Source organism: Phyllobates terribilis, unplaced genomic scaffold (genome assembly GCF_046119375.1).
Source record: "Phyllobates terribilis strain yellow unplaced genomic scaffold, ASM4611937v1 Scaffold_4__5_contigs__length_816908805, whole genome shotgun sequence".
NCBI classification, from domain to species: domain Eukaryota; kingdom Metazoa; phylum Chordata; class Amphibia; order Anura; family Dendrobatidae; genus Phyllobates; species Phyllobates terribilis.
The window spans coordinates 685,457,283-685,484,084 of NW_027362764.1; the positions used below are offsets into that span (position 1 = coordinate 685,457,283).

General features: G+C 48.5%; 1 non-coding gene and 2 pseudogenes across 1 annotated transcript; all 3 read left to right on the plus strand.

The window, feature by feature from the left end:
• The first annotated feature begins 9,199 nt into the window (after nt 1–9,199).
• On the plus strand, nt 9,200–9,318 carry LOC141267192 (5S ribosomal RNA). Its single transcript, XR_012321205.1, has one exon. It is a non-coding gene; the product is annotated as a 5S ribosomal RNA (ribosomal RNA).
• Nucleotides 9,319–9,939: 621 nt separating this feature from the next.
• Nucleotides 9,940–10,059, plus strand: LOC141268870 (5S ribosomal RNA; annotated as a pseudogene).
• Nucleotides 10,060–12,793: 2,734 nt separating this feature from the next.
• On the plus strand, nt 12,794–12,912 carry LOC141269846 (5S ribosomal RNA; annotated as a pseudogene).
• The last annotated feature ends 13,890 nt before the right edge of the window (nt 12,913–26,802 follow it).

Genomic DNA, 26,802 nt, shown 5'->3' on the forward strand with positions numbered 1-26,802 from the left:
GGGCTACTATACAAGGGGGCGGTCCTTGTAAGGGAGCGGGTGGCGACCAGGCAGGCAGTCACAGCAGGTGACCGGGACAGTCTCTAGAAGAACGGGCAGGAGGTCACGGCAAGTGACCGGGGCAGTCTCTGGATGAACGGGCAGATGGTCACGGCAAGTGACCGGGGCAGTCTCTGGGTGAACGGGCAGATGGTCACGGCAAGTGACCGGGGCAGTCTCTGGGTGAACGGGCAGATGGTCACGGCAAGTGACCGGGGCAGTCTCTGGGTAAAGGGATGGTACGACCTGTGGCGGCTGATGGTAGACGTGAGCTCCCAGGTGAGCAGGCGAGAGTCTCTGGATAAACGGGTGGTCACAGTATGTGACGGCGGAGCCTCCAGGAAGACCAACAGACAGGTGGCAGATGAGCGCTCCCAGGTGAGCGGGCAGGAGTCACTGGACAGGCAGGTGGTCACAGCACGTGACGGCAGAGCCTCCAGGTAGGCTAGCAGACAGGTAGCAGATGTGCGCTCCCAGGTGAGCGGGCAAGCTGGTCCATAGACAGACTGACAAGAGTTGGAAGGCAGACCGTCGGACCTCAGGCAAGCAGGCAGGTAGTTGATGTGCGCTCCCAGGTGAGCGGGCAAGCTGGTCCTTAGACAGACTGACAGGAGTAGTAAGGCAGACCGTCGGACCTCAGGCTAGCAGGCAGGTAGCAGGATATCAGGCAGGAATTAGACAGCAGACTGGCAGGAATCTGGCAGGTATCTGGCAGGTAACTGGCAACGGGACCTGAGGGCTGAAGCAGAGTAGTGAACAGTGCTACAACATTGCTCGGGCACCTCCATTTTGGAGGAGGTGCCTTTTATATGGGAGGTCCTCCGGCAATTGGCCGGGGACTCCTTAGGACGGCGCGCGTGGTCCCTTTAAGAGAGGGGGAGCGCGCGCGCGCCCTAAGCACACTGCCGGGGAAGGGGCGCATGCCGGAAGCAGCGGGGAGAGCAGCGCTGGAGGACACCGCGCCAGGAGCGGGGAGGTGAGAGGGACGGCGTCTCTGCCTAGAACGGGGCAGAGACGCCGATGCTACAGTAACCCCCCCTTTAGGCCCCCTCTTTTTTTGGCCAGAAAGAAATTTCTCAAGGAGAAGCGGGGCGTTGATGTTCTCCCTGGATTCCCAAGTTCTCTCCTCAGGACCAAACCCCTTCCAATCTACCAGAAATAAGGTTTTTCCTCTTACCCTCTTGGAGGCCAGAATACTCTCTACCTCAAAGATGTCATCAGCGGAAACCGGAGCAGGAGGGGCACCTGGATTTTTGGAAAGAAAGTTAAAGACAACGGGTTTGAGGAGAGATACGTGGAAGGAGTTGGGGATCCGTAGGGTGGCCGGGAGTTTTAATTTGTAGGCCACAGGGTTAATTTGCCTGAGGACTTCGAAGGGGCCGATGAATCGAGGACCCAACTTGTAGGAGGGTACTTTGAGCCGCACATGTTTGGATGAGAGACAAACCTTGTCTCCCGGACGGAATTGGGGCAGATCCAGACGTCTCTTATCAGCATATCTCTTCATCCGCTCAGAGGAGAGAAGAAGAGCGGACCTGGTGCTCTCCCAAATAGTAGAAAATTCGCTGACAAGAGACTCCGCAGCAGGGTTGTCCACAGAAACGGAGACAGGAAGTGGAATCCGGGGATGTTGGCCACCGACTATAAAGAACGGGGATTTGGAAGAGGACTCGCTCTCATGGTTGTTATAAGAGAACTCGGCCCACGGTAGGAGATCCACCCAGTCCGAGTGGTGAGCATCAACGAAGTGCCGGAGGTAGCTGGACTAGATCTGATTGATCCGCTCCACTTGACCATTGGACTGAGGGTGGTAAGCGGAGGAGAAATCCAGGGTAATGTCCAGCAGCTTACATGTGGCTCTCCAGAAGCGAGAGGTGAACTGAACCCCACGATCCGACACGATGTGGAGGGGCAGACCATGGAGACGGAAGATGTGGCGGATAAAGTCTTTAGCCAGCTCGGGTGCAGACGGAAGACCAGGCAGGGGAATGAAGTGGGCCATCTTAGAAAAACGGTCAGCGACAACCCAAATGACAGTGCAACCGGCAGAAACTGGAAGGTCGGTGATAAAATCCATAGCGATGTGTTGCCAAGGAGCAGCAGGTACGGGAAGGGGCAGGAGATGGCCGGCAGGTAGATGTCGGGGAACTTTGTTACGGGCACAGGATGAACAGGCCGCGACGAAGTCTACCACGTCCTTACGCAGGGTAGGCCACCAGTAATGCCGGGTAATAAGTTGGAAGGTCTTCTTTTGGCCAGCATGGCCAGCTAGTTTAGAAGAATGCCCCCAGCGAAGAACCCTCTCCCGATCTGGCACAGCTACGAACGTCTTACCGGGTGGAAGACGAGTCAGATCCAAGGGGGCCACATTCATCACCTTGGAGGAGTCGATGATGTGCGTAGGTTCCTCCTCTTGATCGGAGGACAGGAAGGACCGGGACAAGGCATCAGCTTTGACGTTCTTGTCTGCCGGACGGAAATGAAGAATGAAGTCGAAGCGTGCAAAAAACAACGACCACCGGGCCTGGCGAGGATTGAGTCTCTGGGCATTTTGGAGATATGCCAGGTTTTTGTGATCCGTGTAGATAATTACCGGGTAGAGAGCCCCTTCAAGCAGATAGCGCCACTCTCCCAGTGCCAATTTGATGGCTAGCAATTCCCAGTCTCCAATGGAGTAGTTGCGCTCCGACGAGGAGAAGATTTTGGAGAAGAAGCCGCACGTTACCATTCTCCCAGTAGAAGACTTCTGGGTGACCACAGCTTCGACTCCGGAAGAGGAGGCATCAACCTCCAGGTAGAATTGTTTATTACAGTCCGGACGGTGCAGGACGGGAGCAGAGGCGAAGGCTTTCTTTAGGGAAAGGAAGGCCTCCTCGGCTTCAGGCGACCATGTTCTGGGGTTAGCCCCCTTATGGGTAAGTGCAGATATGGGAGCAGTCCGAGACGAGAAGTGTGGGATGAAAAGACGATAATAATTAGCGAAGCCCAGGAATCGCTGTATCGCCTTCAAACCTTCAGGACGAGGCCATTTTAGAACGGAAGAGAGCTTCTCGGGATCCATTTGCAGACCTGTTTGGGAGATGACATAGCCCAAGAACGGAAGGGAGGTCTGATCGAAGAGGCACTTCTCGTATTTGGCGTAAAGGTGGTTCTGCCGAAGCCTAAGCAGGACCTGACGAACATCCCTCCGGTGTGTGGGGAGATCCGGAGAGAAGACCAAGATATCGTCCAGGTATACCACTACGCAGGAGTACAGGAGGTCACGGAAGATGTCGTTGACTAGTTCCTGAAAGACTGCGGGAGCATTACAGAGACCGAAGGGCATCACAAGGTACTCGTAGTGACCGTCCCGGGTATTGAATGCCGTCTTCCACTCGTCTCCTTGACGGATACGGACCAGATTATACGCTCCTCGTAGATCCAGCTTGGAGAAGATCCTGGCGCCCTTGAGACGGTCAAACAATTCGGAGATGAGTGGCAGGGGATATTTGTTTTTTACCGTGATGAGATTGAGTCCTCTGTAGTCAATACAGGGACGTAGCGAGCCGTCTTTCTTTTTGACAAAGAAGAATCCGACTCCAGCCGGGGAGGTAGATTTTCGGATAAATCCCCTAGCCAGATTCTCTTCAATGTACTCAGACATGGCTCGGGTCTCGGCTGCAGACAACGGGTAGATACGCCCACGGGGAGGAGTGGTGCCAGGTACCAGGTCGATCGGGCAATCGTATGGCCTATGGGGTGGCAACGTCTCAGCTTCCTTCTTACCGAAGACGTCCGCATAGGGCCAGTAGGGAGCCGGGAGACCAGGTAAGTTAGCTGGAGTAGGCTGAGGGCGAAGTGGACGGACCGGGACCAGGCAGGTCCTATGGCAATCAGGACCCCATCGGAGTACTTCACCGGACCGCCAGTTCAATACGGGTTCATGTGTCTGGAGCCAAGGTAGACCTAGCAACAGGGAGTGAGAAAGTCCGGACAGCACATGGAATGAGATCTCCTCAGAGTGCAGCATTCCCACCTGCAGGGTTATGGGTTCGGTGACGAGCAGGATGGTCTCCGAGAGAAGTCTTCCATCCACGGAGGCGGCTGACAATGGTTCAGCCAGGGACTTGGTGGGAATATGGTATCTCTCTACCAGAGACTGGGAGATGAGGTTTCCAGCAGCTCCAGAATCCAGATGGGCGAGTTCAAAGAGACGGTTTTGTCCCCAAGCAATAGAGACCGGTAAGGTCAGAGACGGAGAGGGCTTACTTTTGTCTAGGACGACCTCTCCGAGTGGTCCTAGACACTGGCGTTTCCCGGCTTTTCCGGGCAGGAACGGATGAAGTGCTTCATACTGCCACAATAGAAACAGCTTCCCTCGGCTCGGCGAGATTCTTGGCGAGAACCGACCATCTTGGTCTGGTCGACCTGCATAGGCTCAGGAGAGTGTAGCTGAGGAGAGACGGAGGGAGTGACGGGTTTCTGAAAAGTAGGAGCTAGACGTGGAAACCTCCTCTCACGGGTGACCTCTTTGGCACGCTCCGGGAACCGCAGGTCAATCCGGGTGGCAAGAGTTATTAGGTCATCGAGAGTGGTAGGAATATCCCGACCGGCAAGTTCATCTTTTATATGGCCGGACAGACCCTCCCAGAAGACGGAAACCAGAGCGTCATTATCCCAGGCCAGCTCCGAGGCAAGGGTACGGAACCGTATGGCATATTGGCCCACGGTGAGACTTCCCTGACGGAGGCGTAGCAGAGATGATGCGGATGAGGTCTTCCGTCCGGGTTCGTCGAAGACTTTCCGGAAAGCCGTGAGAAAGGCAGGCAAGTCGGACACCAGGGGGTCTCCTCTCTCCCATAGAGGATTTAGCCAGGCCAGGGCCTCTCCGGTGAGATGGGACATGATGAAGGCAATTTTGGCCCTGTCGGAGTTAAACTGGTGAGACAGGAGTTCAAAGTGCAGGGTGCACTGATTTATGAAGCCCCGAGCCTGGGCGGAGTCGCCTCCGAAACGAGGAGGTGCAGAAAGCCGGGGTCCGGGGTAGGATACCATGTTATTAGTGGGCAGTGGAGCTGCCGGATTGCGAGTCATGGCACTGGCGGTGGTTGCAGGCAGAGCAGTCAGAGTGTCGAGGCGAGAATTGACATTCCGCAGGTGACCCAGGATGGACTCCTGTTGGGACCTCTGACGGGACAGTTCATGACACAGGTCCGAGAGCGAGGGATCTTGGGGGCCACCGGGTTCCATGGCCCGAGCAAACTGTAACGGGTCTGGGAGGCGGAACCTCTGGGCTACTATTAAAGGGGGCGGTCCTTGTAAGGGAGCGGGTGGCGACCAGGCAGGCAGTCACAGCAGGTGACCGGGACAGTCTCCAGGTAGGCTAGCAGACAGGTAGCAGATGTGCGCTCCCAGGTGAGCGGGCAAGCTGGTCCATAGACAGACTGACAAGAGTTGGAAGGCAGACCGTCGGACCTCAGGCAAGCAGGCAGGTAGTTGATGTGCGCTCCCAGGTGAGCGGGCAAGCTGGTCCTTAGACAGACTGACAGGAGTAGTAAGGCAGACCGTCGGACCTCAGGCTAGCAGGCAGGTAGCAGGATATCAGGCAGGAATTAGACAGCAGACTGGCAGGAATCTGGCAGGTATCTGGCAGGTAACTGGCAACGGGACCTGAGGGCTGAAGCAGAGTAGTGAACAGTGCTACAACATTGCTCGGGCACCTCCATTTTGGAGGAGGTGCCTTTTATATGGGAGGTCCTCCGGCAATTGGCCGGGGACTCCTTAGGACGGCACGCGCGGTCCCTTTAAGAGAGGGGGAGCGCGCGCGCGCGCGCCCTAAGCACACTGCCGGGGAAGGAGCGCGTGCCGGAAGCAGCGGGGAGAGCAGCGCTGGAGGACGCCGCGCCAGCAGCGGGGAGGTGAGAGGGACGGCGTCTCTGCCTAGAACGGGGCAGAGACGCCGATGCTACACTGGGGCACTGCGGCGGACATAAGGTCTCAAAAATCCACTGTGTCCTCCAGGCGGAAAGGCAGCATTTCTGTAGCCAACAGCTTGCAGATGGTGAAATTCAACCTCTTAGCTTTCTCATGGCTAGGAGGAAATGGTCTTTTACTTGTCCACATCTGAGGGACCGAGGGCTGGCTGTTGTGCTTTGACGGGGTTGAGTAGGGTGTCCCTGGCAAACTGCCGGTCTGTGAGGAAGATGCAGGCGGACATTTTAGGTTGCCTTGATCCAAAGGTGGTGCTCTCGATGTCAGAGAGCTCTCAACACCAGCAGGTGTTTCCACTTCCCAATGAACTGACGACCTGCCAATCACACTGGCTGTTGCAGGTAAAGAGGTGGCAGGTCTGCGTCCAAAAACATGTGTGACTGCTGTCCCCCCAGTCACAGAGGATGAAGAGGCCGTGGATGCACAAGATGGGGCAGACGGTGGTTGGCCCAGCCTGCTAGGCCGCATTGTAGCACAGTGAGCTTCCCACTGCAACTTATGCTTCATATTCATGTGACGGTACATGCATGAAGTACTCAAACTATGGATTTTTTGGCCTCTACTTAGCTTTTGGTGACAAATATTACAGATAACACGAGTTGGGTCATCCTAATCGATCTGAATAAATGCCCAGGCTATGCAAGGCTTAGAGGCCATGCGACCTGAAGAGCCACTACGACTTGTAGTCAGAGGCGGAGTTGTGGTTGAGGATGCAGTTGTTGACGTGCTTCCAGTACTCCGTCTCTGTCCAGGAAGGCGCAACCTAACCTCGTCGTCAATAGCATCTGTGACGCCCCGCTGCGCTTGGTATCACAGATCCTAGAAGAGTGTATTGATGGAATCCTCCACAAGAGGCCCCCATAAACATTCACACATCTCCACCTTCCACCTCAGACCAGCAGAGGGAGACCGTTAGGGATATAAATAGGGAAGGTGGAGCTAGGCAGTTCAGTTCCTCTGAAGAGTTCCTGCAGTAGAGAAGCCTAAGAGAGGTCAGTCTGCAGTGGAGCTCAGTCTAGTCTAGAGAACTCAGTTAATAGTTCAGCAGTGGAGCACGAGGCTCCTGCTAGCTAGATTCAGGGAGCCCAGATAGAGCTTAAGGTGTGCCGGCGTCATAAGATCGGTGAAGCGCGGCAAGCTGCCGTTAGTGTGTATAGCCTATTGAGGGCCCGAGTAGGCCGAAGGCGAGTGGCGAGTTAGTACATAAGGGGCAGAGGAGCTTAACCAGCTCACCCCGAAGCATTTACCGGACACCGGATCCGAGCTTACCGGGATCTCTATGACCCAGTAAGGCATAACCGGAATCCCTGGAGAACTACAAGTCCCAGGATCGCTAAGGTGCTGATACGTAACAGAGCCAGGAGACGCTTAGGCCCCGCATACTGGGAGCGTGAACTTCAAGAGAAGGCCCTACCACAAGGTCAGCCAGCGCAGGACAGAGACAAAGTTAGGCCTAGCTCCAGGCAGGTCAGAAACTTACTGCGCAGAGGCAAGAAACAGGAGGCCCTACACCCGCTCATTGGGGATGATCCTGATATGCACCCTTCACCCTACAGTGCTCCAGGATGTGCCTGAATTTCCTCCAGTAAAAGGTACTGAAGTGACTACCGTGTCCGTTTCCGTTCTTCCTCTGACCCAGCTGGGTCTCGCCTGTCCTGCATTCCCCCTGCATACGCTGCCCTGAGACCTAGCTCCACCTGTGGGGAGCTATACCATCGAGCTGCCTTATCACGGGCCTCAGTGGACTGCTGCAGCGCTGGTGCTTCTCACGAGATACCACAGGTGGTGTCACAAACTCTTATAAAATTAACAATTATCCACCCTTTTAAAGAGTGACCCCAGGGTACGGGCCAGGGAGCCGACCACCGCGACATCCCAAAGGCCAGGCAAAGGCCCGGGTGACCTCATCGACTGGCTGACTGTGGGTTGACAGTAAGTGGGATCTCCAACCTTGTCATCATCACCCTGTGTGTTATCACACCCGTCGTCCTCAAAGCCAACCTCTTCCTGCCCTGACCGAAAAGTCAAGTTGTCGCTCCAATCAGGTATTTGAGTCTCATCATCGTCTTCATCATTGTCTCCACCAACAGGAGTTACAGTTTGGGAACGAGGGTCTACATTATGCTCAGAACCTTCTTCATCTGGTCCTGGATCCGACTTATAAAGATTCTGGGCATCAGTGCAGATCATTTCCTCGTCTGGATTAACAAAAGCTCTGGAGCAGACCTCCGTTTCCCAGGCTATAGTATGAGTAAACAGCTGTGCAGACTCAACCATCTGTGTTACCCCATACTCAGACGGGCAGCTGGAGACTTGGGAGCTGTGAGGAAGCAAGTGCGATTGGGGTGACACCTCTGAGGACTGGAGTATTTGTGATGTTGAAGTTGAGGTGGAGGAGAGCCCACTTGAAGGAGCACTTGATATCCGCTGAAGCACCTGCTGTTTTTGTGCCTCATCTGGAATTTGTACCGATGGGCGTGTCCGTAACAAAGGGATCGTATCACATTGTCCACGAAAAGAAGTCGACATGTTAGTTTGGCTGGAAGATGGTCTTTCTTCTGCAGATGTTACTCCCCCCCACCGCGGGGGGCTCCATCCACCAGCGGACAGGCACCAGTATTAGGAGAGGGGGGCTGGCCGTCAGGGTCCACCGCGGCTCTGGCACAAACCCGGCGACACGGAGGTGGCACGGGCAGGAGCGGACTGGCCGTGTCGGCTTCTCACTTTTTGGATTTTAGAAGGGCATGACATGCCTATATCTGTGTCTCCCCCTCCTTTTACTCCTCCACCTCTTTTATTTTCGCATGACTATATGTACTTGTCACTTTTCCATGTGTTAGTTATGTCTTCTGAGCAGTTTGTCAGCTTTTGGACACCTTTGAAGGTGTTTTCTAAGTGTTTCTATGTGTTTTTGTTTGCCTGCCATTGGTTTTAACGGTGTTCGAAGGTGTTCGACGAACAGTTCGACGAACAGTTCGGCGAACACACGGGTGTTCGACGAACCGAACCGAACTCGAACACTACGGGGGTGGCTCAACACTAGTTGTGTCTACAAGACCTTTTAAGGAAGCCAGCAAAAAAATTGAAGAGAAGGGAAAGCACAAAAGGACCTGGTCTTGCTGAGCACTGGAAAGGGCAGTCGGCAACCAGACGTCAAAGTAGAAAAGCAGCAAGTGAGAGACTTGTCTCTGCCTACGGCCACACCACCCTGAACACGCCTGATCTCGTCTGATCTTGGAAGCTAAGCAGAGTTTGGCCTGGTTAGTACTTGGATGGGAGACCGCCTGGGAATACCAGGTGTTGTAGGCTTTTGCTTTTTCCTTCCTTCCACCAGCAGGGGGCACTCTCTTCTATGCCTTTTTTCCATTCCCTTTCACAAGTGCACACATTCATTCTCTTTTCTTTTTTTCATTTGCTTTCTCTCTTGCGCTATTACATCTCTGCAAAATACCAGCATCCTTCTGATCACCGTGGGCCTCCAGCATTGTTGCTTCTTTACTTTTAATACTAGGCTCCTTTTCACCAGGACCGGCGACTCCCGCGTGGCTGGAGGCAACCAACGGTAACCCCAAGCAGAAGACCTTTGCAGGCAACACGACCCTCCCCCCTGAAGAGCAGCTCAAAGTCACTGGCAACCATCTCACCCTCTTCCTTCATTCACCCCTGGATGTCTCGCTCCACCCCCAGGTTACGGATCCAGCGTGTTCTTTCTGTCACATTACCGCGATGAAGGGTTTAGCCTGCAGTAGACCCTGCGCCGAGACATTTTTGAAGACACCTGATGCGGCGGGTGAATCACTGCTAAACAAACCACACCTGTAGGGACGGCACAGCCTTTGCATGGACCCTTCGGAGCCCGCCCCGTCACGGCCAGATTGCTCGCCACAAAGCGATCCTGAGAAAAGCTGGCCTGGCGATGGATCAAGCAGCGTCTACTGGCCATACCACCTTGGATACGCCTGATCTTGTCTGATCTCAGAAGCAAAGCAGGGTTGGGCTAGGACAGTACTTGGATGGGAGACGTCCTGGGAACACCGGATGCTGTAGACCATTTTGATGAAGTTTTGCCCTACTGCCCAGCTCGGCTAGCATGGAACGGCGCCTTGCCGGACACCGACCTTAAGTAACTTAGATGATGGAAGCCCCAAGGCCTCTGAGCCAGTTGGCAGCTAAGTACGCTACCCCGCCGCCTTCACGCAGGCCTGACACCGAGCTCCTTGCCACGGCTAGGAGTGCTTATTGCCTCCGCAGCTCGCCGTGTGGAAATGATGGCGTTAAAAGCACCCGGGGCCGTGAAGGGGCCAGGCTTTCAGCAGGTGCCCAGGGAAGGTTTTGGATGCGGGCCGCCTAGCGAGGGCCAGCAGAAGTAACATGTTTCTCTGCAAAGAAGCTTGTGTAACCAAGCCAGACGGCTGACAAAGAGCTAACCTCAGTGCAAGGAAGGCAAGGAAGGTGAGGAAGGAATTGGGGAGGGGGGGGTGATTCCTGCTAGGGCCCTGAAATCATAAAACTGGCAGGAGAGTCTGACGCATGGTGACGGAGAGGTTGTAGAGGCAGATAGGGGGTTTTGTCACGTGCGAGCACGTGTGCATGCTGGCTTGTGTGTGAGAGTGCGCTTCCTAGGTGTGGCGCGCTGCAGACAGTCAAAGGGATTGTTCCCTTTCATTAAAAGTTAATCCCCGGCTGCAGGCTATTAGAAAGCAACTAACCGCACTCTACTCACCCTACCCGGGTCTACCGGTGAGTCTCGCCTCTGTTCCCGGCCTGTGGCATTGGCCGTGAAGCTGACGTTCCGTCGACAGCGCTGCAGCCGATCAGTGAGCTCAGCGGCTCTGAGTGGGGCGTTGTGTCTACAAGACCTTTTAAGGAAGCCAGCAAAAAAATTGAAGAGAAGGGAAAGCACAAAAGGACCTGGTCTTGCTGAACACTGGAAAAGGTATCCGGCAGACAGACTTCAAAGTAGAAAAGCAGCAAGTGAGAGGCTTGTCTCTGCCTACGGCCACACCTTCCTGAACACGCCTGATCTCGTCTGATCTCGTCTGATCTAGGAAGCTAAGCAGTGTCAGGCCTGGTTAGTACTTGGATGGGAGACAGCCTGGGACTACCAGGTGCTGTAGGATTTTGCTTTTTCTTTCCTTCCACCAGCAGGGGGCACTCTCTTCTGTGCCTTTTTTCTATTCCCTTTCACAAGTGCACACATTCATTCTCTTTTCTTTTTTTCATTTGCTTTCTCTCTTGCGCTATTTCATCTCTGCAAAATACCAGCATCCTTCTGATCACCGTGGGCCTCCAGCATTGTTGCTTCTTTACTTTTAATACTAGGCTCCTTTTCACCAGTACCAGCGTCTCCCGCGTGGCTGGAGGCAACCACCGGTAACCCCAAGCAGAAGACCTTTGCAGGCAACACGACCCTCCACCCGGAAGAGCAGCTCAAAGTCACTGGCAACCATCTCACCCTCTTCCTTCATTCACCCCTGGACGTCTCGCTCCGCCCCCAAGTTACGGGTCCAGCTTGCTCTTTCTGTCACATTACCGCGATGAAGGGTTTAGCCTGCAGGAGACCCTGCGCCGAGACATTTTTGAAGACACCTGATGCGGCGGGTGAATCACTGCTAAACAAACCACACCTGTAGGGACGGCACAGCCTTTGCATGGACCCTTCGGAGCCCGCCCCGTCACGGCCAGATTGCTCGCCACCAACCGATCCTGAGAAAGGCTGGCCGGGCGATGGATTGAGCAGCGTCTACTGGCCATACGACCTTGGATACACCTGATCTCGGAAGCAAAGCAGGGCTGGGCTCAGACAGTACTTGGATGGGAGACCTCCTGGGAACACCGGGTGCTGTAGATCATTTTGTTGACGTTTTGCCCTACTGCCCAGCTCGGCTAGCATGGAACGGCGCCTTGCCGAACACCGACCTTAAGTAACTTAGATGATGGAAGCCCCAAGGCCTCTGAGCCAGTTGGCAGCTAAGTACACTACCCTGCCGCTCTTCACGCAGGCCTGACACCGAGCTCCTTGCCACGGCTAGGAGTGTTTATTGACTCCGCAGCTCACCGTGTGGAAATGATGGCGTTAAAAGCACCCGGGGCCGTGAAGGGGCCAGGCTTTCAGCAGGTGCCCAGGGAAGGTTTTGGATGCCAGCCGCCTAGCGAGGGCCAGCAGAAGTAACATGTTTCTCTGCAAAGAAGCTTGTGTAACCAAGCCAGACGGCTGACAAAGAGCTAACCTCAGTGCAAGGAAGGCAAGGAAGGAATTGGGGAGGGGGGGGTGATTCCTGCTAGGGCCCTGAAATCATAAAACAGGCAGGAGAGTCTGACGCATGGTGACGGAGAGGTTGTAGAGGCAGATAGGGGGTGTTGTCACGTGCGAGCACGTGTACATGCTGGCTTGTGTGTGAGAGTGCGCTTCCTAGGTGTGGCGCGCTGCAGACAGTCAAAGGGATTGTTCCCTTTCATTAAAAGTTAATCCCCGGCTGCAGGCTATTAGAAAGCAACTAACCGCGCTCTACTCACCCTACCCGGGTCTACCGGTGAGTCTCGCCTCTGCTCCCAGCCTGTGGCATTGGCCGTGAAGCTGACGTTCTGTCGACAGCGCTGCAGCCGATCAGTGAGCTCATCGGCTCTGAGTGGGGCGTTGTGTCTACAAGAACTTTTAAGGAAGCCAGCAAAAAAATTGAAGAGAAGGGAAAGCACAAAAGGACCTGGTCTTGCTGAGCACTGGAAAGGGCAGCCGGCAGCCAGACGTCAAAGTAGAAAAGCAGCAAGTGAGAGGATTGGCTCTGCCTACGGCCACACCACCATGAACACGCCTGATCTCATTTGATCTTGGAAGCTAAGCAGGGTTGTGCCTGGTTAGGACTTGGATGGGAGATTGCCTGGGAATACCAGGTGCTTTAGGCTTTTGCTTTTTATTTCCTTCCACCAGCAGGGGGTACTCTCTTTTATGCCTTTTTTCCATTCCCTTTCACAAGTGCACACATTCATTCTCTTTTCTTTTTTTCATTTGCTTTCTCTCTTGCGCTATTTCATCTCTGCAAAATACCAGCATCCTTCTGATCACCGTGGGCCTCCAGCATTGTTGCTTCTTTACTTTTAATACTAGGCTGCTTTTCACCAGGACCAGCGTCTCCCGCGTGGCAGGAGGCAACCACCGGTAACCCCAAGCAGAAGACCTTTGCAGGCAACACGACCCTCCCCCCTGAAGAACAGCTCAAAGTCACTGGCAACCATCTCACCCTCTTCCTTCATTCACCCCTGCACGTCTCGCTCCGCCCCCAAGTTACGGGTCCAGCTTGCTCTTTCTGTCACATTACCGCGATGAAGGGTTTAGCCTGCAGGAGACCCTGCGCCGAGACATTTTTGAAGACACCTGATGCGGCGGGTGAATCACTGCTAAACAAACCACACCTGTAGGGATGGCACAGCCTTTGCATGGACCCTTCGGAGCCCACCCCGTCACGGCCAGATTGCTCGCCACCAAGCGATCCTGAGAAAGGCTGGCCAGGTGATGGATCGAGCAGCGTCTACTGGCCATACCACCTTGGATACGCCCGATCTCGTCTGATCTCGAAAGCAAAGCAGGGCTGGGCTTGGACAGTACTTGGATTGGAGACTAGAGATGAGCGTTGTTCTACTCGAAATGTTCGCCAATCTCAAATTCGAGTTGTTTTGGGCGGTGTTCGAGCCGTTCGGCGAACACGAACAATTTGAGAAAAATTCGGCTGTTCGAGGTTATGTTCGATAACTGTTCGTGCACCAAAATCATAACTGGATTTTTTCTCAGTAATGATGAAAATTAATGTTAATACGCAGTTTGAGTGTACAGCGGGGTGGGGGGAGGGGCAGGGGATGGATCTCTGCAGGAACAATGAAGATCTCCATTTTTTTTTCTCTTTCCCGCATTTGCAGTGGGGAGGTGCAATCTGTCAGCCTATCAGCAGCGCACACACGGAGCGAAGTGCTTTTTTTCACACAAGCAAGGGCATGTGTCATTGGCAGTGTATGTCACATGTCCTTGCCCTATAAGACCAAGCCATTTTCCCCGTCGCCACCATTTTCTCACTGCTGAAGCTGCGTGTTAGACGGCACCGCTGTTGCTGTGTGCGCTATACCTTGTTAATTTCAAGCCAATTTTCGCACAAATATACAGATAGCTTGGGAGTAGGGAATAGTTGTGATTGCAGTCCTTTTAAGGACTAGGTTACAGCATTTCCTACGACTTTTATCAGGGAGGTCTGTGCTCTTAAATAGATAGGTTGTGGGTGTAAAGACTAATTGTAATTGGAGTCCTTTTCAGGACTAGGTTACATCAGTTCCTATCAGTTTTTGCCAGGCAGGTCTGTGCCAGTGCTGTGCAAGTTTTTTTCACAGCATTTGGCTGAATCTAGCAAAGCTAATCCTTTTTGGCCTATTGCAGAGTGTGTTAGTCAGTGGAGTAGCCTATCTGTGTTGCAAGATATACCACCTGTGTATAGAATACCAATTTTTTTACTGCACCTAGTGAAGTAAAATCTTTTGGGCATAGCATCATTCTATTAGTCCATCTATACTGACCTCCATCAGGTTGCAAATTAAAACTAATTTTTATCTGCATCTACAGTACCTCTGAAAAAATATTTGGGCTTCTACCTGTGTGTGGGACTTGTTGTATTAGTCCATCTATACTGACCTCCATCAGGTTGCAAACTGAATATATTTTTTTCCTGCATCTACCTCTGAAAAAATATTGGGCTTCTAGCTGTGTGTGGGTCTTGTTCTATTAATCCATCTATACTGACCTCCATCAGGTTGCAAACTGAATATAATTTTTTTCTGCATCTAGCTCTGAAAAAATATTTGGCCTTCTAGTAGTGTGTCGGACTTTCTCTATTAGTCCATCTATACTGACCTCCATCAGGTTGCAAACTGAATATAATTTTTTTCTGCATCTAGCTCTGAAAAAATATTTGGCCTTCTAGTAGTGTGTCGGACTTTCTCTATTAGTCCATCTATACTGACCTCCATCAGGTTGCAAATTAAAACTAATTTTTATCTGCATCTACAGTACCTCTGAAAAAATATTTGGGCTTCTAGCTGTGTGTGGGACTTGTTGTATTAGTCCATCTATACTGACCTCCATCAGGTTGCAAACTGAATATATTTTTTTCTGCATCTACCTCTGAAAAAATATTGGGCTTCTAGCTGTGTGTGGGACTTGTTGTATTAGTCCATCTATACTGACCTCCATCAGGATGCAAACTGAATATATTTTTTTCCTGCATCTACCTCTGAAAAAATATTGGGCTTCTAGCTGTGTGTGGGTCTTGTTCTATTAATCCATCTATACTGACCTCCATCAGGTTGCAAACTGAATATAATTTTTTTCTGCATCTAGCTCTGAAAAAATATTTGGCTTTCTAGTAGTGTGTCGGACTTTCTCTATTAGTCCATCTATACTGACCTCCATCAGATTGCAAACTGAATATAATTTTTTCTGCATCTAGCTCTGAAAAAATATTTGGCCTTCTAGTAGTGTGTCGGACTTTCTCTATTAGTCCATCTATACTGACCTCCATCAGGTTGCAAATTAAAACTAATTTTTATCTGCATCTACAGTACCTCTGAAAAAATATTTGGGCTTCTAGCTGTGTGTGGGACTTGTTGTATTAGTCCATCTATACTGACCTCCATCAGGTTGCAAACTGAATATATTTTTTTCTGCATCTACCTCTGAAAAAATATTGGGCATCTAGCTGTGTGTGGGACTTGTTGTATTAGTCCATCTATACTGACCTCCATCAGGTTGCAAACTGAATATATTTTTTTCTGCATCTACCTCTGAAAAAATATTGGGCTTCTAGCTGTGTGTGGGTCTTGTTCTATTAATCCATCTATACTGACCTCCATCAGGTTGCAAACTGAATATAATTTTTTTCTGCATCTAGCTCTGAAAAAATATTTGGCCTTCTAGTAGTGTGTCAGATTTTCTCTATTAGTCCATCTATACTGACCTCCATCAGGTTGCAAATTAAAACTAATTTTTATCTGCATCTACAGTACCTCTGAAAAAATATTTGGGCTTCTAGCTGTGTGTGGGACTTGTTGTATTAGTCCATCTATACTGACCTCCATCAGGTTGCAAACTGAATATATTTTTTTCTGCATCTACCTCTGAAAAAATATTGGGCTTCTAGCTGTGTGTGGGACTTGTTTTATTAGTCCATCTATACTGACCTCCATCAGTTTGCAAACTGAATATATTTTTTTCTGCATCTACCTCTGAAAAAATATTGGGCTTCTAGCTGTGTGTGGGTCTTGTTCTATTAATCCATCTATACTGACCTCCATCAGGTTGCAAACTGAATATAATTTTTTTCTGCATCTAGCTCTGAAAAAATATTTGGCCTTCTAGTAGTGTGTCGGACTTTCTCTATTAGTCCATCTATCCTGACCTCCATCAGGTTGCAAATTAAAACAAATTTTTATCTGCATCTACAGTACCTCTGAAAAAATATTTGGGCTTCTAGCTGTGTGTGGGACTTGTTGTATTAGTCCATCTATACTGACCTCCATCAGGTTGCAAACTGAATATATTTTTTTCTGCATCTACCTCTGAAAAAATATTGGGCTTCTAGCTGTGTGTGGGACTTGTTGTATTAGTCCATCTATACTGACCTCCATCAGGTTGCAAACTGAATATATTTTTTTCTGCATCTACCTCTGAAAAAATTTTGGGCTTCTAGCTGTGTGTGGGTCTTGTTCTATTAATCCATCTATACTGACCTCCATCAGGTTGCAAACTGAATATAATTTTTTTCTGCATCTAGCTCTGAAAAAATATTTGGCCTTCTAGTAGTGTGTCGGACTTTCTCTATTAGTCCATCTATACTGACCTCCATCAGGTTGCAAACTGAATATAATTTTTTTCTGCATCTAGCTCTGAAAAAATATTTGGCCTTCTAGTAGTGTGTCGGACTTTCTCTATTAGTCCATCTATACTGACCTCCATCAGGTTGCAAATTAAAACTAATTTTTATCTGCATCTACAGTACCTCTGAAAAAATATTTGGGCTTCTAGCTGTGTGTGGGACTTGTTGTATTAGTCCATCTATACTGACCTCCATCAGGTTGCAAACTGAATATATTTTTTTCTGCATCTACCTCTGAAAAAATATTGGGCTTCTAGCTGTGTGTGGGTCTTGTTCTATTAATCCATCTATACAGACCTCCATCAGGTTGCAAACTGAATATAATTTTTTTCTGCATCTAGCTCTGAAAAAATATTTGGCCTTCTAGTAGTGTGTCGGACTTTCTCTATTAGTCCATCTATACTGACCTCCATCAGGTTGCAAACTGAATATAATTTTTTTCTGCATCTAGCTCTGAAAAAATATTTGGCCTTCTAGTAGTGTGTCGGACTTTCTCTATTAGTCCATCTATACTGACCTCCATCAGGTTGCAAATTAAAACTAATTTTTATCTGCATCTACAGTACCTCTGAAAAAATATTTGGGCTTCTAGCTGTGTGTGGGACTTGTTGTATTAGTCCATCTATACTGACCTCCATCAGGTTGCAAACTGAATATATATTTTTCTGCATCTACCTCTGAAAAAATATTGGGCTTCTAGCTGTGTGTGGGACTTGTTTTATTAGTCCATCTATACTGACCTCCATCAGTTTGCAAACTGAATATATTTTTTTCTGCATCTACCTCTGAAAAAATATTGGGCTTCTAGCTGTGTGTGGGTCTTGTTCTATTAATCCATCTATACTGACCTCCATCAGGTTGCAAACTGAATATAATTTTTTTCTGCATCTAGCTCTGAAAAAATATTTGGCCTTCTAGTAGTGTGTCGGACTTTCTCTATTAGTCCATCTATCCTGACCTCCATCAGGTTGCAAATTAAAACTAATTTTTATCTGCATCTACAGTACCTCTGAAAAAATATTTGGGCTTCTAGCTGTGTGTGGGACTTGTTGTATTAGTCCATCTATACTGACCTCCATCAGGTTGCAAACTGAATATATTTTTTTCTGCATCTACCTCTGAAAAAATATTGGGCTTCTAGCTGTGTGTGGGACTTGTTGTATTAGTCCATCTATACTGACCTCCATCAGGTTGCAAACTGAATATATTTTTTTCTGCATCTACCTCTGAAAAAATTTTGGGCTTCTAGCTGTGTGTGGGTCTTGTTCTATTAATCCATCTCTACTGACCTCCATCAGGTTGCAAACTGAATATAATTTTTTTCTGCATCTAGCTCTGAAAAAATATTTGGCCTTCTTGTAGTGTGTCGGACTTTCTCTATTAGTCCATCTATACTGATCTCCATCAGGTTGCAAATTAAAACTAATTTTTATCTGCATCTACAGTACCTCTGAAAAAATATTTGGGCTTCTAGCTGTGTGTGGGACTTGTTGTATTAGTCCATCTATACTGACCTCCATCAGGTTGCAAACTGAATATATTTTTTTCTGCATCTACCTCTGAAAAAATATTGGGCTTCTAGCTGTGTGTGGGACTTGTTGTGTTAGTCCATCTATACTGACCTCCATCAGGTTGCAAACTGAATATATTTTTTTCTGCATCTACCTCTGAAAAAATATTGGGCTTCTAGCTGTGTGTGGGTCTTGTTCTATTAATCCATCTATACTGACCTCCATCAGGTTGCAAACTGAATATAATTTTTTTCTGCATCTAGCTCTGAAAAAATATTTGGCCTTCTAGTAGTGTGTCGGACTTTCTCTATTAGTCCATCTATACTGACCTCCATCAGGTTGCAAACTGAATATAATTTTTTTCTGCATCTAGCTCTGAAAAAATATTTGGCCTTCTAGTAGTGTGTCGGACTTTCTCTATTAGTCCATCTATACTGACCTCCATCAGGTTGCAAATTAAAACTAATTTTTATCTGCATCTACAGTACCTCTGAAAAAATATTTGGGCTTCTAGCTGTGTGTGGGACTTGTTGTATTAGTCCATCTATACTGACCTCCATCAGGTTGCAAACTGAATATATATTTTTCTGCATCTACCTCTGAAAAAATATTGGGCTTCTAGCTGTGTGTGGGACTTGTTTTATTAGTCCATCTATACTGACCTCCATCAGTTTGCAAACTGAATATATTTTTTTCTGCATCTACGTCTGAAAAAATATTGGGCTTCTAGCTGTGTGTGGGTCTTGTTCTATTAATCCATCTATACTGACCTCCATCAGGTTGCAAACTGAATATAATTTTTTTCTGCATCTAGCTCTGAAAAAATATTTGGCCTTCTAGTAGTGTGTCGGACTTTCTCTATTAGTCCATCTATCCTGACCTCCATCAGGTTGCAAATTAAAACTAATTTTTATCTGCATCTACAGTACCTCTGAAAAAATATTTGGGCTTCTAGCTGTGTGTGGGACTTGTTGTATTAGTCCATCTATACTGAACTCCATCAGGTTGCAAACTGAATATATTTTTTTCTGCATCTACCTCTGAAAAAATATTGGGCTTCTAGCTGTGTGTGGGACTTGTTGTATTAGTCCATCTATACTGACCTCCATCAGGTTGCAAACTGAATATATTTTTTTCTGCATCTACCTCTGAAAAAATTTTGGCTTCTAGCTGTGTGTGGGTCTTGTTCTATTAATCCATCTCTACTGACCTCCATCAGGTTGCAAACTGAATATAATTTTTTTCTGCATCTAGCTCTGAAAAAATATTGGCCTTCTAGTAGTGTGTCGGACTTTCTCTATTAGTCCATCTATACTGACCTCCATCAGGTTGCAAATTAAAACTAATTTTTATCTGCATCTACAGTACCTCTGAAAAAATATTTGGGCTTCTAGCTGTGTGTGGGACTTGTTGTATTAGTCCATCTATACTGACCTCCATCAGGTTGCAAACTGAATATATTTTTTTCTGCATCTACCTCTGAAAAAATATTGGGCTTCTAGCTGTGTGTGGGACTTGTTGTGTTAGTCCATCTATACTGACCTCCATCAGGTTGCAAACTGAATATATTTTTTTCTGCATCTACCTCTGAAAAAATATTGGGCTTCTAGCTGTGTGTGGGTCTTGTTCTATTAATCCATCTATACTGACCTCCATCAGGTTGCAAACTGAATATAATTTTTTTCTGCATCTAGCTCTGAAAAAATATTTGGCCTTCTAGTAGTGTGTCGGACTTTCTCTATTAGTCCATCTATACTGACCTCCATCAGGTTGCAAATTAAAACTAATTTTTATCTGCATCTACAGTACCTCTGAAAAAATATTTGGGCTTCTAGCTGTGTGTGGGACTTGTTGTATTAGTCCATCTATACTGACCTCCATCAGGTTGCAAACTGAATATATTTTTTTCTGCATCTACCTCTGAAAAAATATTGGGCTTCTAGCTGTGTGTGGGTCTTGTTCTATTAATCCATCTATACAGACCTCCATCAGGTTGCAAACTGAATATAATTTTTTTCTGCATCTAGCTCTGAAAAAATATTTGGCCTTCTAGTAGTGTGTCGGACTTTCTCTATTAGTCCATCTATACTGACCTCCATCAGGTTGCAAACTGAATATAATTTTTTTCTGCATCTAGCTCTGAAAAAATATTTGGCCTTCTAGTAGTGTGTCGGACTTTCTCTATTAGTCCATCTATACTGACCTCCATCAGGTTGCAAATTAAAACTAATTTTTATCTGCATCTACAGTACCTCTGAAAAAATATTTGGGCTTCTAGCTGTGTGTGGGACTTGTTGTATTAGTCCATCTATACTGACCTCCATCAGGTTGCAAACTGAATATATTTTTTTCTGCATCTACCTCTGAAAAAATATTGGGCTTCTAGCTGTGTGTGGGTCTTGTTCTATTAATCCATCTATACTGACCTCCATCAGGTTGCAAAGTGAATATAATTTTTTTCTGCATCTAGCTCTGAAAAAATATTTGGCCTTCTAGTAGTGTGTCGGACTTTCTCTATTAGTCCATCTATACTGACCTCCATCAGGTTGCAAACTGAAAATATTTTTTTCTGCATCTACCTCTGAAAAAATATTTGGCCTTCTAGTAGTGTGTCGGACTTTCTCTATTAGTCCATCTATACTGACCTCCATCAGGTTGCAATTTAAAACTAATTTTTATCTGCATCTACAGTACCTCTGAAAAAATATTTGGGCTTCTAGCTGTGTGTGGGACTTGTTGTATTAGTCCATCTATACTGACCTCCATCAGGTTGCAAACTGAATATATTTTTTTCCTGCATCTACCTCTGAAAAAATATTGGGCTTCTAGCTGTGTGTGGGTCTTGTTCTATTAATTCATCTATACTGACCTCCATCAGGTTGCAAATTCAAAATAATTTTTTTCTGCATCTAACCCAGCCAATAGTTTTGGCCTAATACCACAGTTTGGCCACTCAGCTCTGCTCGGTTACCATCCATTGTTTTTTTGTGCAAACAACTCCAGAGTTGTGAATTAGTTAACCACCAAAATGAGTGGAAAAAGGCCTGCTGCTGGTGGAAAGGGGAATAGGCGTGTTGGGAAGGGGAAAAAAGGTTGTGTCCGTGGGGTAGGTGTTAAAGCAACAGTAACATCTGCAGAAGAAAGACCATCTTCCAGCCAAACTAAAATGTCTACTTCTTTTAGCGGACAATGTGATAAGATCCCTTTCTTACGGCCACGCCAATCGCTACAAATTCCAGATGAGGCACAAAAACAGCAGGTGCTTCAACGGATATCAAGTGCTCCTTTAAGTGGGCTCTCCTCCACATCAACTTCAACATCACAAATACTCCAGTCCTCAAAGGTGTCACCCAAATCGCACTTGCTTCCTCACAGCTCCCAAATCTCCAGCTGCCCGTCTGAGTATGAGGTAGAACAGATGGTTGAGTCTGCAGAGCTGTTTACTCATACTATAGCCTGGGAATCAGAGGTCGACTCCAGCGCTTCTGTGAATCCAGACGAGGAAATGATCTGCACTGATGCCCAGAATCTTTAGGAGTCGGATCCAGGACCAGACGCAGAAGGTTCTGACCATAATGTAGACCCTCATTCCCAAACTGTAACTCCTGTTGGTGGAGACAATGAGGAAGACGATGATAAGACTCAAATACCTGATTGGAGCGACAACTTTAGTTTTTTGTCAGGGCACGAACAGGTTGGCTCTGAGGACGACGGGTGTGATAACGCACAGGGTGATGATGATGAGGTCGGAGATCCCACTTACTGTCAACCCACAGTCAGCCAAGAGATGAGGTCAGCAGAGGAGGTGGAGGAAGATGCTAGTGACGACGAGGTCAGGTTGCGCCTTCCTGGACAGAGACGTAGTACTGGAAGCACGTCAACAACTGCATCCTCAAACACAACTCTGCCTCTCACCACAAGTCGTGGTGGCTCTTCAGGTCGCATGGGTGCTAAGCCTTGCATAGTCTGGACATTTTTTCAGATCAATAAAGATGACCCAACTCGTGTTATCTGTAACATTTGTCAGCAAAAGCTAAGTAGAGGCCAAAAAATACATAGTTTGAGTACTTCATGCATGAACCGGCACATGGACATAAAGCATAAGTTGCAGTGGGAAGCTCAGTGTGCTACAATGCGGCCTAGCCGGCCGGGCCAACCACCGTCTGCCATATCTTGTGCATCCGCGGCCTCTTCATCCTCTGTGACTGGGGGGACAGCAGTCACACCTGTTTTGGGGCGCAGACCTGCCACCTCTTTACCCGCAAAAGCCAGCGTGATTGGCAGGTCATCATTTTCTTTGGAGGTGGTAAAACCAGCTGGTGTTGAGCGCTGTCCGACATCGATAGCACCACCTTTGGATCAAGGCAACCTAACATGTCCGCCTGCATCTTCCTCACAGACCGGCAGTTTGCCGGGGACACCCTTATCAACCCCGTCTAAGCACAATAGCCAGCCCTCGGTCCCTCAGATGTGGACAAGTAAAAGACCATTTCCTCCTAGCCATGAGAAAGCTAAGAGGTTGAATTTCACCATCTGCAAGCTCTTGGCTACAGAAATGCTGCCTTTCCGCCTGGTGGACACAGAGGATTTTCGAGACCTTATGTCCGTCGCAGTGCCCCAGTACCAGATGCCCAGTCGGCACTACTTCTCAAAGAAAGGTGTGCCTGCGCTCCTCCAGCATGTCGCACATAACATCACCGCTTCTTTGAGAAACTCTGTGTGTGACAGGGTGCATTTCACCACAGACACTTGGACGAGTTGGCATGGACAGGGGCGTTACATGTCGCTGACTGGGCACTGGGTAACTATGGTGACAGCAGGACAAGGGGCTGCTGTCCAAGTCTTGCCGTCCCCACGAGTTGTGCGTCAATCCTCTTTATGTCAAAGTTCCTCCACTGCTTCTGCCTCCTCAACCTCCTCTCGGTCTTCCACCTGCACCCAAAGCCTGTCTGGTCATGCCACAAGCTTTCTAACTGCGCAGAAGGGATCCTGCACACCTCCTTACTATGCTGGCAGTAGGGCTCAACGTCATCAGGTGGTTTTTACATTGAAATGTCTGGGAAATGTGAGTCACACAGCTGAGGAGTTGTGGTCAGCTCTGGAGAACCAATTTCATGAATGGTTGTCTCCACTGGACCTGAAACCAGGGAAGGCCGTGTGCGACAATGCTGCAAACCTGGGTGCGGCCCTTCGCCGGGGCAATGTCACACACGTGCCTTGTATGCCTCACGTGTTGAACCTGGTTGTCCAGCAATTTTTAGCCCACTATCCCAGACTAGATGGCCTTCTGCAGAGGGCACGGTCGCTGTGTGCTCACTTCCGCCGTTCGCATCCCGCAGCTCAGCGACTTACATCTCTACAGAAGTCGTTGGGCCTGCCACTTCACCGGCTAAAATGCGATGTGCCTACCCGGTGGAATTCAACTCTGCACATGTTGCAGCGACTGTGGCAGCACCGACAAGCCCTGGTGCAATACGTTCTGACGTATAGCCTGGGCCAACGAGATTCAGAGGTGAGGCAAATCACGCTGAAGGAGTGGTCTCAGATCAGGGACCTATGCACCCTTCTGCACAATTTTGAAATGGCGACGAAGATGTTTAGTGCTGACGATGCCATTATCAGCATGACTATTCCGGTGATTTACATGCTGGAGCACATGTTAAACAGAATTCGGAGTCAGGTGGTGGCACAAGAGGAGGTGGAGGAAGTAGAGGAGGAGGAGTTGTATGCGGAAGGGCTAACATCTGCAAGGTCCAGACGGTCGGCAGCACCAAGGCGGCAGGCATGTGAGGGTGGGGGAGATGGTTTTACCAGGGCGCATGGTAGCAGCCAAACTAGTGAGGAAGGTGCAGGAGCCCAGGAAGAAGTGGAGGACGAACTGATGGAAGACTCATCAGATGAGGGAGACCTTGATCACATTTCTGTTGTGCGAGGTTGGGGGGAGAGGACAGAGGAAGGAATCATGATTGTTACCTCGCAACCAACACAACAGGGACTTGGTGCTCCTGGATGCGCAACACACATGAGTGCCTTCTTGCTGCACTACCTGCAACATGACCCTCGAATTGTGAGAATTAGAAATAATCCTGACTACTGGGTTGCCACACTGTTAGATCCCCGGTACAAAAGTAAATTTGCAGAAATTATTCCTGCCATAGAAAGGGATGCACGCATGCAGGAGTATCAGCAGAGACTGTTGCAGAATCTTACATGTGCTTTTCCACAAAATACCAGTGGTGCACGTAGTGAATCTCACAGTTTCAACTTGCCAACCGTGGGACCGTCAAGTGTTCAGCACTCAAACAGTAACAGAACCACAGTATCTGCTGGTAACATCAAATTTGCAGAATCATTTCACCACTTTTTTAGCCCATCCTTTGCAAGGCCACAGGAGACAAGAAGTCTGACACATAGTCAACGCCTAGAGACGATGGTACAGGAGTATCTCCAAGTAAACATTGAAGCCACGACTGTGTCACTGGACCCTTGCTCTTTTTGGGCTTCCAATCTGGATAAATGGCCGGAGCTAGCCACTTACGCCTTGGAGATCTTGTCATGCCCCGCAGCCAGCGTTCTGTCTGAACGTGTGTTCAGCGCTGCTGGTGGTGTGCTGACAGATAAGCGCACGCGGCTCTCCACTGATAATGTAGACAGACTCACGTTCATAAAGATGAACAAATCATGGATCCGAAACGACTTTTCTACCCCTGTGTCATCCTGGGGAGAGTAAAAGCTTGATGATTGGTTAAAATCACCCTACCAACCGTTTTAAGCTTTCAAATTACTAATCATGTTTATCTGTATCTTGACTGGAAAATAATTTGGGCTTTGTAGCAGTGTGCAGCACTGATCCTATTAGGCCATCTATACTAAAGCTTCACCAGATTTAAAATTAAAAATAATTTTTAGCTGCATCTAGCCCGGAAAATAATTTTGGGGCTCCGAGATGTGCAAGGCACATAAGTGCCTTCTTGCTGCACTACCTGCAGCATGACCCTCATATTGTCAGAATTCGAAGTAATCATGACTACTGGGTTGCCACACTCTTAGATTCCCCAAACTTTTCGATCAACCTTTTCATTTTAATAAAGACCAAAAAAATGGTCATTTTTGAAATTATAAGCATTAGCAGGTTGTTAGAAACTGAAATCAAACAGTTTTCAACTCAAAACTTTATTCTAGGTGATGTTACATTTTCACATAGGACCCCTTGTTCGAAAGGAACTTCTGAACTCTCTCGTCCATTGAATTTGTCAGGTTTTGGATGGTTTCTGCTTCAATTGTTTTGCATGAGGACAGAATACCCTCCCAGAGCTGTTGCTTAGATGTGAACTGCCTCCCGCCATCATAGACACTCCTTTTAATGATGCTCCAAAGGTTCTGAATGGGGTAGAGGTCAGGGGAACATGGGGGTCACACCGTAAGTTTGTCCCCTTTTATGCCCATATCAGCCAGAGATGCAGATGTTTTATGTGCAGCATGAGATGGTGCATTATCATGCAGAAAAATGATCTTGCTGTGAAATACACGGTTCTTCTTCTTGAACGGCAGGAAGTGCTGTTTGAGAAAATCCACATACATTATGGAGTTCATCTTTAGCGCCTTCAGTGATCCTAAAGGGGCCGACAATCTCTCTCCCCATGATTCCAGCCCAAAACATTACTCCACCTCCTCCTTGTTGGCGCTGTAGCCGTGTTTGCGTGGGGTGTCCATCAACCAGCCATCCTCCACTCCATCCATCTGGACCATCGAGCGCTGCACGGCACTCATCCGTGAACAAAACAGTTTTGAAATCAGTCTTCATGTAATGTTTGGCCCACTGGAGCCGTTTCTGCTTGTGTGAAGTGGATAGAGGAGGTCGACAGGATGGCGCATGCACAGCTGCAAACCTCTGAAGGACCCTGCATCTTGTTGTTCGGGGGACGTTGGAGGCACAAGCAGCTTCAAAAACTTCTCTGCTGCTATGACAAGGCTTTTTTGCCGCTGCTCTTTCAACCTGACGTAATTGCCTGTAGGAAAGAGTCCTCAATTTGCCCTTATCAGCACGCACACGTGTGTACTGTGAATCAGCTACATACTTCTTGATTGCCAAGACACTTCATCCTGATCATCGCACAATGTTGATTGTAGTCATGCCTTGACCTAAACACTCCACAATTTGTTGCTTCTCAGCAGCCGACACATCCTTTTTCTTTCCCATTTTGGCAGAAAATGTAGGCTGCTTAATAATGTGAGAGAGCCTTCTTAAGTAGTCTTGCCTTTCATTGGACACACCTGCCAAACTAATTAGCACAGGTGTCTGCAATTGCTTACAGTGATATAAAGAGCCCTGACACACATCACCATCAATGAGTTTAACTGACAAACAAACA